This window comes from Rhinolophus hipposideros (assembly GCF_964194185.1).
Source record: "Rhinolophus hipposideros genome assembly, chromosome: 9".
In the NCBI taxonomy this organism is placed as follows: Eukaryota; Metazoa; Chordata; class Mammalia; order Chiroptera; family Rhinolophidae; genus Rhinolophus; species Rhinolophus hipposideros.
The window spans coordinates 55,359,763-55,370,177 of NC_138055.1; the positions used below are offsets into that span (position 1 = coordinate 55,359,763).

The following is a 10,415-nucleotide window of genomic DNA, read 5'->3' on the forward strand; positions in this document are numbered from 1 at the left end:
AACTATAATTTTATATATATAATGTGATGGCTCAGTGCGAGGTCGGAGGGATGGTGGATGGGGGGAGGGGGGTTCACAGTGTGAGGGATATAAATGATGAACGTCTAAGTATTACCTTGTCTTGTACACCTGAAACTAATAAATTTAAAAAAAAAAGTCATGAAATCCATAATGAAAAGCAGAAGGGAATAATTCAAAATAATTTGGCATTTGTTCTTTCTGAGATGTTATGTTCCTTTTGATCACTGAGAAGAGCAAAGGTTCTTTTTCCCCAACTACGGGCAGACTGCATAAAACAAAGGTAATAACAAAGGTAATAACAACAAATCACACGACAATAACAACATTTATCTTATTGAGACTTACAGAGGATCCACAGCTTCAAGCTCTGATTTTTTGACATACATTCTGAACATAACTGCAAACTTGACCATTATCATTCTTACACTCATGGATTCTCATCTTAAAATGCCTATGTATTTTTTTCTTCAAAATTTGTCCTTAGAAATCTCGTTCACAACGGTCTGTATTCCCAGATTCCTGTATAGCTTATCAAATGGAGACAATACCATTACTTATAATGCTTGTACCAGTCAAATTTCTTTTCTGGACTCTTTGGGGCCACAGAATTTTTCCTTCTGGCAGCCATGTCCTATGACCGCTACGTGGCCATCTGTAAGCCCCTTCATTACACGACCATCATGAACAGCAGGGTCTGTACCATCCTGGTCCTGTGCTGCTGGATCTCTGGGTTAATGATCATCATCACGCCCCTGGGCATGGGCCTCCAGCTGGAATTCTGTGACTCCAGTACCGTTGATCATTTTGGCTGTGACGCATCTCCCCTTTTTAAGATTTCATGCTCAGATACATGGTTCATAGAACAGACTGTTATTATTTGTGCAGTGTTAACATTTTTTATCACACTAAGAGGTGTGATTCTTTCATACCTGTATATCATTAGGATAATTCTAAGATTCCCCTCTACTCAGGAAAGAAAGAAAGCTTATTCCACTTGTTATTCTCATATGATTGTTGTTTCCATCACTTGCGGCAGCTGTATTTTCATCTATATTAAACCTTCAGCCAAAGAAGAGGTGGACATCAATAAAGGGGTATCGTTGCTCAATACATCTGTTGCCCCTTTACTGAACCCCTTCATTCATACCTTGAAGAACAAGCAAGTGAAACAAGCTTTCAATGACATAATCAAAAATATTTCATTTCTTGTCCACATTAAACTTGCAGTATATTTGATTAATCACTGAGAAGAAAAAATAATAACTTAAAATTATCTTTAAAAGCCTAAACACATTTTTATTCTTATTAACTTAAAAGCCCAGTCAGGTTAACCTTCTCACAGCCCTTTGAATCTTGCTTTGGGTACCCACTATGCACAAGCTGCAACCTTTCCCTCCTTTCAACTTAACTTTAATCAGGACAAGTTCTATCATTAATAGAAAAATCAAAATAGCTTTTTAGAATATAAAGATCTTCCTTCACCTATCACTCACTCATTTCACACAACCTAAAAAGAAACTAAATAAGATGACGTGAATAGTATGAGTGACATTCAGGAAATTGTTGGGACTGTATTATGTATGGACTCCTTTAAAAACTTTTTAAATACTTAAAGAATAATTGGAAATTTAATAAAAATCTTCACCCTTACTTTCAGACAGTAATAAGATAAACTTTAATATAAGGAAAACCAAAACACCAGCCAACATATAATAATTTAAGCTTTGCTATAACCAATGGAGAAACGAAGTTTTATAAGCAAAGTTAAAACAAAGTTTCTATAAAGAAAGTTTGGAAACAAATATTTATAATTGAGAAATTTATAAATCCCAGTAAACTGCGATTTGTGACAACATGGATGGATTTTGAGATTATTAAGCTAAGCGAAATGAGTCAGACAGAAAAAGTCAAGAACCATATAACTTCACTCATAAGTGTGATATAAAAATGAAAGCAACATAGGAACAAGACAAACAAATAAAGAAATAAAAACTCATAGACACAGACAACAGTTTAGTGGTTACCGGAGGGCAAGGAGGGAGGGGAGATAGTAGAAAAGGGTAAAGAGGGTCAAATATATGGTGATAGGAAAACTGACTCTGGGCGGTGAGCACACAATGTAATATATAGATGGTGTATTATATAATTGTATGCTTGAAACCTATGTAATTTTACTAACCATTGTGGCCACAATTAATTTAACTTTTTAAAAACTCTAATTGAATAAATGAATGAATAAATTATGAATGAATATCTAACTTGGAAAGATAAGAGTTGTTCAACTGGCACAAAGGAATATTTTGGAAAATTTATTTTGGAAACAGTAAAGAATTTACCATAAAGAATTCAGTAGGTTAGATTATTTAGATTATACCTACTTGATGTTATCACAAAAAAATAGAAATAAAAAATAACAACAATTAGTGAACACATAATAGGTCTTTAGTATGCCAGACAACGTAGTAAATACAAACTAAATAATCGTCTACTGAATGTTCCTTTTCTCCACGTTATCTTACTTACAACAACTTCAGTAGTTTTATAGCTTTGTTAGCACAATTTAAAAAATGTTCAAGATCACACAGTTTCTAAGTGATTGAGCTATGATTTCAATGCTTCTGTCTTATTCTGTATATTGCACTCCGAATTCCCTACATGCCTTTCTTTCCAAGAAAAGAAAGACAATGTGATTTGATGAAGAAAAGATATAGACAACAAAATGAGTTGTAAAGTACTCAAAATAAATAATAAAATATATATATATATATATATATATATATATATATATATATATATATATATATATATATATAGAGAGAGAGAGAGAGAGAGAGAGAGAGAGAGAGAGAGAGAGAGAGAGTCAGTCAGATGAATCAGAAAGCAGAATTACTATCAGTTATGGAATAAGAGATTCAGCATAGGAATTAAGATTTACATAGTGTGGGGGAAGTTGGGGAAATGTATGTCTGACAGGAGGTCTTGGAGGGTCTAAGGAATCTCCAAGGAGGTTCAACTGTGTGAACGGGGATATAAAGAGCAGCCTGTAGTGAAGTCCAGGGGTACCTATGGGCCCACAGTCAAGCATCAGGAAACAGACCAGGGGCCACTGCTGTTCAGTGTTCAGAATCAGCCATCCAAAGAAAGAATTACTTCGGATGGCTGAATTAGATAAAAGCAGATTAAAGAGAAAAGAATCTGGAAACTGAAGACATATCTGTGAATCTGACATGTTATTAATAACTAGCCACCGTGAGTTTCCAAAAGCAATGACCACAGCTTATGTTCCATCTTCCAAATCTGATACGACTCATTTTTTAAAAACTCTAACCTGATACCAGATGACAATAGAATGATCCAGCACAGTGCACTCCTTGTTAGCTTTATATCCATACACATGCTAGGTTTAATAATAACTTATAAATAAAGGAAAGGCAAAACCATGCTTCCACCTAACGTAATGGGACTGTTTCTTGTGCATCCTGACCTTCTCCTCAGAAGAAGACACAAGACCTGCTTTATTCTTTTAGTGTTTTGATGACAGGCATTCCTGTTCTAACTGAGACACACTCCCCTATGCTAGTCTGTAACTTAGCTACTGATACGGGACGTTAATTGTTATTCAATATTAATGCCATATTTTAGATTATAAGGGAATGGAAAACTGGAAAAAAATAGGCAGAAATGATATTAGGGGCAGGATGTATTATTCCCCCAACCCTAATGTTTTGTTTTACTGTCTTAGCACATTTGTATTTATTTATAAATAAAAGAATAATTACTGCTCAATAAAAAAAGAAATGTGTGTATGTGTTAAGGATAAAAAAAATATCACCTACTTGATTTCTGCAACTAATCGTGTAGCTATAGCTAATATTTAAAACTTTCTTCTGTTCTCTTTTCTTTTTGTTGTTTGGTTTTACATTTATTTTTATTGAGATACAGTTGACATATAACACTGTGTAAGTTTAAAGTATACAAAATGTTGGTTTGTAGATTTATTTATTGCAATATGATTATCACTGTAGCATTTAACTGACACCACTAACATGCCACGCATAGTTATCGTTTCATTTTGTGTGATGAGAACAAACTTGCAACTAGTAGATAAATACATTCTGGAGACATAATGCACAGCATAGTGATTATAGTCAACAATACTATAGTATAAATATCAAAGTTGCTGAGGGACTAGATCTGCTCCCATTCAGTATCCTTTTGCCCTTATCTAGCATGTCACCTGATCATCGAATTTTTCCAGTTGGTGTGACCTAAATCTTCCTTCCTGAGGAGTCTATGATATTGTGTTGGGTCTATTGTGTTACAATTATCATCTATCATGAGATATGAGACTCTGAAGAGGTGTCCTAGGTGATATTCTGAATTCTAGTTTTAGTCTTCCCTGCCACATAATTTCCTCTTGGTAATCAGAATTATTTACCCCAGCCAGTACAATAACCCACTTCCATACCTGTTGATTCAATAGCACGATGAGTACAAATGGACAGGTAATAGTCTCAGCTTCTAGTTTAATGGAACTATTGTTGTGCTGCCTAATGGAAGCAGTCCTCCCTTAAGAACTAAGACTTATAAACCAGAAAAGACTGAAGTTGCGCAGATGAGAAGCCAAAATTTCACTGGCAGACCAATACTTAACAGACACAATACAATATCTATAACATGATTCTCAGAGTTTAGTAACCTGGCTTTGGGGAAAATACCACATAAAATATATTGATTCCTAATTCAGAGCATTTACTGCATCCAGAGGATGATATTGCAGCCCTGCAAAGTGTTGCCCACCAGCTGTCACTCTAACTACAATTACAAAAGGCCATCCCATTGTTCTTTCAGGCCAGTTTCTTCAGCGTAATAAAGGAATACTTCCATGAGCATGAACCAATTACCGCACTTCATTTGCTTAAAAATGAATTTCCTTATTAGGAATCTTGTATGCAATATCATGATTCTGAATAAGGTATTCACTAAGTTCACAGATGACAGTTTTGGAAAAAGTATCATAGGAGAGAAGGAAAAACTATATCCAGAATAATTCTCTATTCTAGAGAGGAAAACAAAGGTTTTTCACCCTCCATCATAGAAGTGATCCAATATAATGATAAACCCATGACATGGCTGGCTGGTAACCACAGGGAATGGTGGCATATGAAGTTCACTGTTGGTCTGTGCTGTTGATAGAGAAGGGACCCAGTGGTACGTTTAACCAAATCGACCTCACTGGATTCATGAAATGATAAAATGATATAATGCCAATCCATATTATTATCATCAAAATAATAGTATATTTTAAAGGTCAAAATCATCACAACATAAAGAGACACAACTAATAGCTTTTGATATACATTTCTAGCATGAATATATATATGTGTGTATACATATATACACACTTTGCATACAACTTAATTGATTTTATATTAACAACATGTCATTCATATTTTCTATGTAAATATAAATATATCTGTGATTATTAATTTTATATGTTAACTTGTCTAGGTCACACTACCAAGATATTTGGTTAAACATTATCTAGCTATTACTGTGAGATTATGAAAGTATTTTTTAGACAAGATTACAATTTAAATCAGTAAAATTTGAGTAAAGCAAGTTACCCTCTATAATGTAGATGGGCCTTGTCGAATCAGTTGCAGACCTTAAGAGAATAAAGACTGATGTCCTCGGAGGAAAAATCTTTCTCTCTCTCCCTCTTCTCTCTTTCCACATATATATATTTATATATATATTTATATATATATAAATATACATATATATTTATATAATTATATAATATATATTATATATTAATAATATACATATAATTATATATAATATAGCATATATTATATATTATATTATGTACATAATGTATATAATGTATATGATAATTATATATAATTATATATAATATATATTATGTATATTATATATAATATAATATATATTATATAATTTTGTATATATAATATTATATATATATTATATATGATATATAATAATTATATATATAATAATATATAATTGTATATAATATATAAATATATTATATATAATTATATATGTAATATATTACATATACATATATATTTATATTTATATATATATATTAGCTGTAACATTACCACCATGAACAGTGTGCAGAATATATAATAGGTTCTCAATAAATGTTGAAAGAATAAATTAAAGATTGTGTTATAGAAAATGGGGAAAAAGTTATAGTAGCTGGAGTATGCAAAAAAAAAGAGAATTGAATGATATATAGACATGTTTATTTGGCATTGTATCTAAGAATCTAAGTACCCATTCCTAGCTTTTTTCTCAGGGTCTCATTTATCCTCTCAATAGTCTGTTGCTGTAGTGGAGGTATTTTTTTCACACATTATTCTCTGACAATTCTAACGGTTACTGTAGACAATCCTTCCCAGGGCCCCCTATAGATGCCCCATTTAGACTAAGGAAAACAAAATTATGAGTTGAACTGTGTACTGATCCTCTACTTTTGTGTAGTTGCAGAGAACTCTTTAGTACAAAGAAAGATGCTGAAACTTTTTCTAAGACAATTTATTAAGATTATCTACCCAATCACATTCATTCTAATGGTTTCCATCTCCATTTTGGGACCACATCTATTTTTCAATTTATCTGTTGGGAAATATATATCCAAAACCATACAAATATAAAAAGTTTTCTTCCTACAACAGAGAATGTCTCCTACATAAATAGTTTGGTGTATAAGCAGTCATGTGTGCACAGATATTTGTAAAAAAGGTTTAGAGCAGTATTTTTATTATAAAAATGTAAATAACAAGTTTCAAAACTTGTGGTACATAGTATCAAAGCAATACTAAAATTACTGTATAAATTTAGTCGTTAGTTTAGTAATTGCTATAAATCTCTATATGTTGATAATCAAAGATGACCATAATAGGTAGGTTGGATGAAAATGAAAGATTATGACTCTATTTGAAGGCTTACTGATGTGTTTATGTACGAGTGGGAAAGTCTCTGACATTACTTTTATAAATAATTTACACTGATTATCTCTGTGACATTTTTTCCTTTTTACCCACATATTTTTCATAATATCTATGAGTTACTTAATGTAAAGAAAGTAGAGAAAAATGTTCTTATGCCAGTTTTATGGCATTAGACAATAAAGGACGAAAAACTTTTATCATTTGCCTTACATTGTCTGGCACCATCAAAGTGTGTCTAATGTTACTGTTGTGTTTTCTTTTTTTCCTTAAGGGCACTTTCCCCGTTGCTGCATGTGTAAGGTTGATTGTCAAAACTTTATATTAATGTTCCTTAGTGACTTTTAAACCTTGGTCTCCAAGGACTCTTTTGTGGGATGACTTTATTGACTCATTATAAGTGAAATACATGAATTAACTAGCCATAGTATTTAGTGCCAAATATAGTGTCCTAACCAATAAGTTCCTAAGATCAACTATTCCTAATCATCCGATAGTCAATCATATGCCTAGCCCTTTAGACTAGGAATTCCTGTATTTTAGCTAACAAGAGAAGAACATATCTTCTGGGTTTAAAACAGCAGAGGCATTCTCATTGAAGAAGTTTGCATGGTGCAGAAGGGCCGTGGGAATTTTCTAGCTTTTCTAGCTGAATGTGGTTCCCGGGAAAAATTAGCATTCACAAGTCTCCACTGGCACATTCCTTTTCAACATGTCTCATTATGAGTATCTACAATAAACTGTCAATAGATGCCATGAAATAACTTACTGCTTAAAGGGTAAGTATGAAAATGTTTGCAACTGCAGTTATTTTCACTGTATATAGGCATGTATGCTGGCAGGAGGGGGGATAGGAAACATTATGCTCTATTTCTCTCTTTAAGCAAAATGTTAGACTGAAAAAAAAAACCTATAGTGAATACTAATGCTAGCATTTTATGAGAATATCTTACAGTCATTTATGAGATACAGTTGTTTTCTAAAATGATGGCCCAAGAAATCATTATGAAGCCTGGTTGGGGAAGATTCACAAATAAAATCTCCCAGAAGCACACATATACACAAAAAATAAAATAAAATCCAAATGCACACACATACGTATCAATAGCAGACTAATATATTCACTGATACTTTATTTATTTTTGGTGTTTTTCAAAATTAAAATATTTTGTGAAAGTTAAATATATACTTAAAGTAGGATTTATACAATATGACTATGTTCGCCTTAACTGCTTAATATCCCGAAAGTAACCTAGACGGACAATCAGCTCTAATGCATCTTTTGGAGCAAAAATTAATATAAGTCTGGGTATTATATTACATTACATTACATTATATTACATTATATTATATTATGTAAGACCTGGTCTTATATTATAGTAAAATAAACCAGGTCTTATATTTTGCTCCAAAAGATACATTAGAGCTAATTGTCCAGCTAGGTCTTATTTTCAGGGAAACACGATATATACACAAGACTGGATTCAGGTAAAAGCAAGATGATGATAATGAAAGATGAGATAGTTTTAAGACCTGATCAAAGTTGAACACAATGTCAAGAGAACTACTTGACAATTTACTACTTTGGTAGTAAATTGAGGTTGTGAAAAAAAGGAAAACAAGACAGAGGTTCTCAGTGTGAGCTAGAGTCACTTCCTGATGAGGATATTAGAGGGTATAATATTCAGAGGATATTAGATTTCCATCAGACTTTACGTACCCTGAGCCTCAATCAGTATCTCTGCCCTATGTTGGTGTCTATCTACCATGGAGATTCCACTGGCCCTTAGTAGCAGAAGACAGGTTCACTTGATTACACAAAAAAGAGAAAGACATTGTTCAAAGTTCTAGTAGCACACATCTCAAGGCTTTCTGAGGGAAATATTCTAACTCAAGAAAATGGCTTATTCTTAGTAGATCCCTTCTGCATTTAGTTAAGGTAAGAAAATGTGGAGCCCTGAAGACATTACTATCAAATTAGAAACTAGTGATTATCTACCAATATAATTGGGGATACAAGAGAAATAACTCTCACCAAGCTACCAATCAAAACTACATAGTAAAATGTAATTTTACAGTAAAATGAATTTCTTTGTCTTAATAAACAATAGAAACACTTTCGTCATAAAACCAAACATTCAGGTAAATGTGCATCAATAATCAGAGTAAACTAATTGGAACCTGGATTCCAATGTCACTCTGTTTGGCCATTTATTATCTAGGAAAGTAGACATATACTTTATCCCTCTGTGCCTCAGTTTTCCCATTTTTGAAATGAAGATAATATACATTCTCATTTCACCTTAGGATGTCCCAAGGATTAGAAGGATTATATATGTAATATACTTAGAACAGTGCCTAGAGCTGGACAAGAAGTTTATAAGCGTGTCCTATTATTAGTATGACTATAATGAGTTAAGACATAGAGAAATACACAATGGAGTGCTTTAAAAAGCTTGTGAGGTTGAAAGCCAGACAGTAACAGATTGAGAAATGAATGAAAAATGTTAAAACAGAAGCAAAGTATGTGGACTTGAAGGAAATGAGAAAGGAGGAAATACAGTATCCAGGTGAGGATATTCAACAACTTTTGTCTTGACTGTTTCTCCATAATATGTGGTATAAATGTGTTTCAATCTGAGCAGCTAAATGAAAGCATGAAAGTAGAGTTTTTATGCTCTTCATCAGTTCATTCATTATAGTCAACATTACCTCACAATATGATAAAAAAAAAGTGCAAGCAAATTTCAGACTGTACTATACACTATTATTAAAAGTATAAATATAAGATATACGTAGTGAAGTTTAGAGACATGTAAAGTTACAAATTTGGGTGTTTTAGAATCAAAACATATTTTGACCTTTTAATAAGTAACCGATAATTTAAAAGCAATCCAAAAGCAAATAAATATAAATTTCAGAGGAAACTAAAATGCCTTGTTTGAGTCCTGGTCTGAAATTTTATTTTAGGATTTTAACAGTCCCTAAACTTTAAAGCAAAACAATGAAAATAAAGTGAATACATTTTAAATTTAGCTTGAGTTGAAGGAAAACATTTGGTTATAATATATGACATGAAAAATAAAAATAACAATTTAAAAATGCAGAACCCAGAGTAGAAGTTAAAATGGTTAATTCATTATAAATTAATTATAAGAGATTAAAAAAGGAAATGTTAGACTATAATTCAATAACTAAAATTTCTAAAATAATTTCAGTTGGTCATTATGTATAAAAGATTGATCAGAGAGCTCAGCTCACCATAAAATAGGAAATGTATTGCTCAGATCAAGTAAAACCAATGGATGTTAGTTGAGTTGAATGTGCAAGAGTGTTCATCCCTGGCTGTCACTGAATTCTGTACTTCAAATCTCTCTGACATTTACATGTAGGTGTCGCCAAATCCAG

The 10,415-nt window shown here is 32.3% G+C and overlaps 1 pseudogene across 1 annotated transcript; it reads left to right on the forward strand.

Annotated features, from left to right (window-relative positions):
• Positions 1–229: 229 nt before the first annotated feature.
• On the forward strand, positions 230–1,268 carry LOC308501897 (olfactory receptor 6C2-like; annotated as a pseudogene). Its single transcript has one exon. The product of its transcript is annotated as an olfactory receptor 6C2-like (transcript).
• The last annotated feature ends 9,147 nt before the right edge of the window (positions 1,269–10,415 follow it).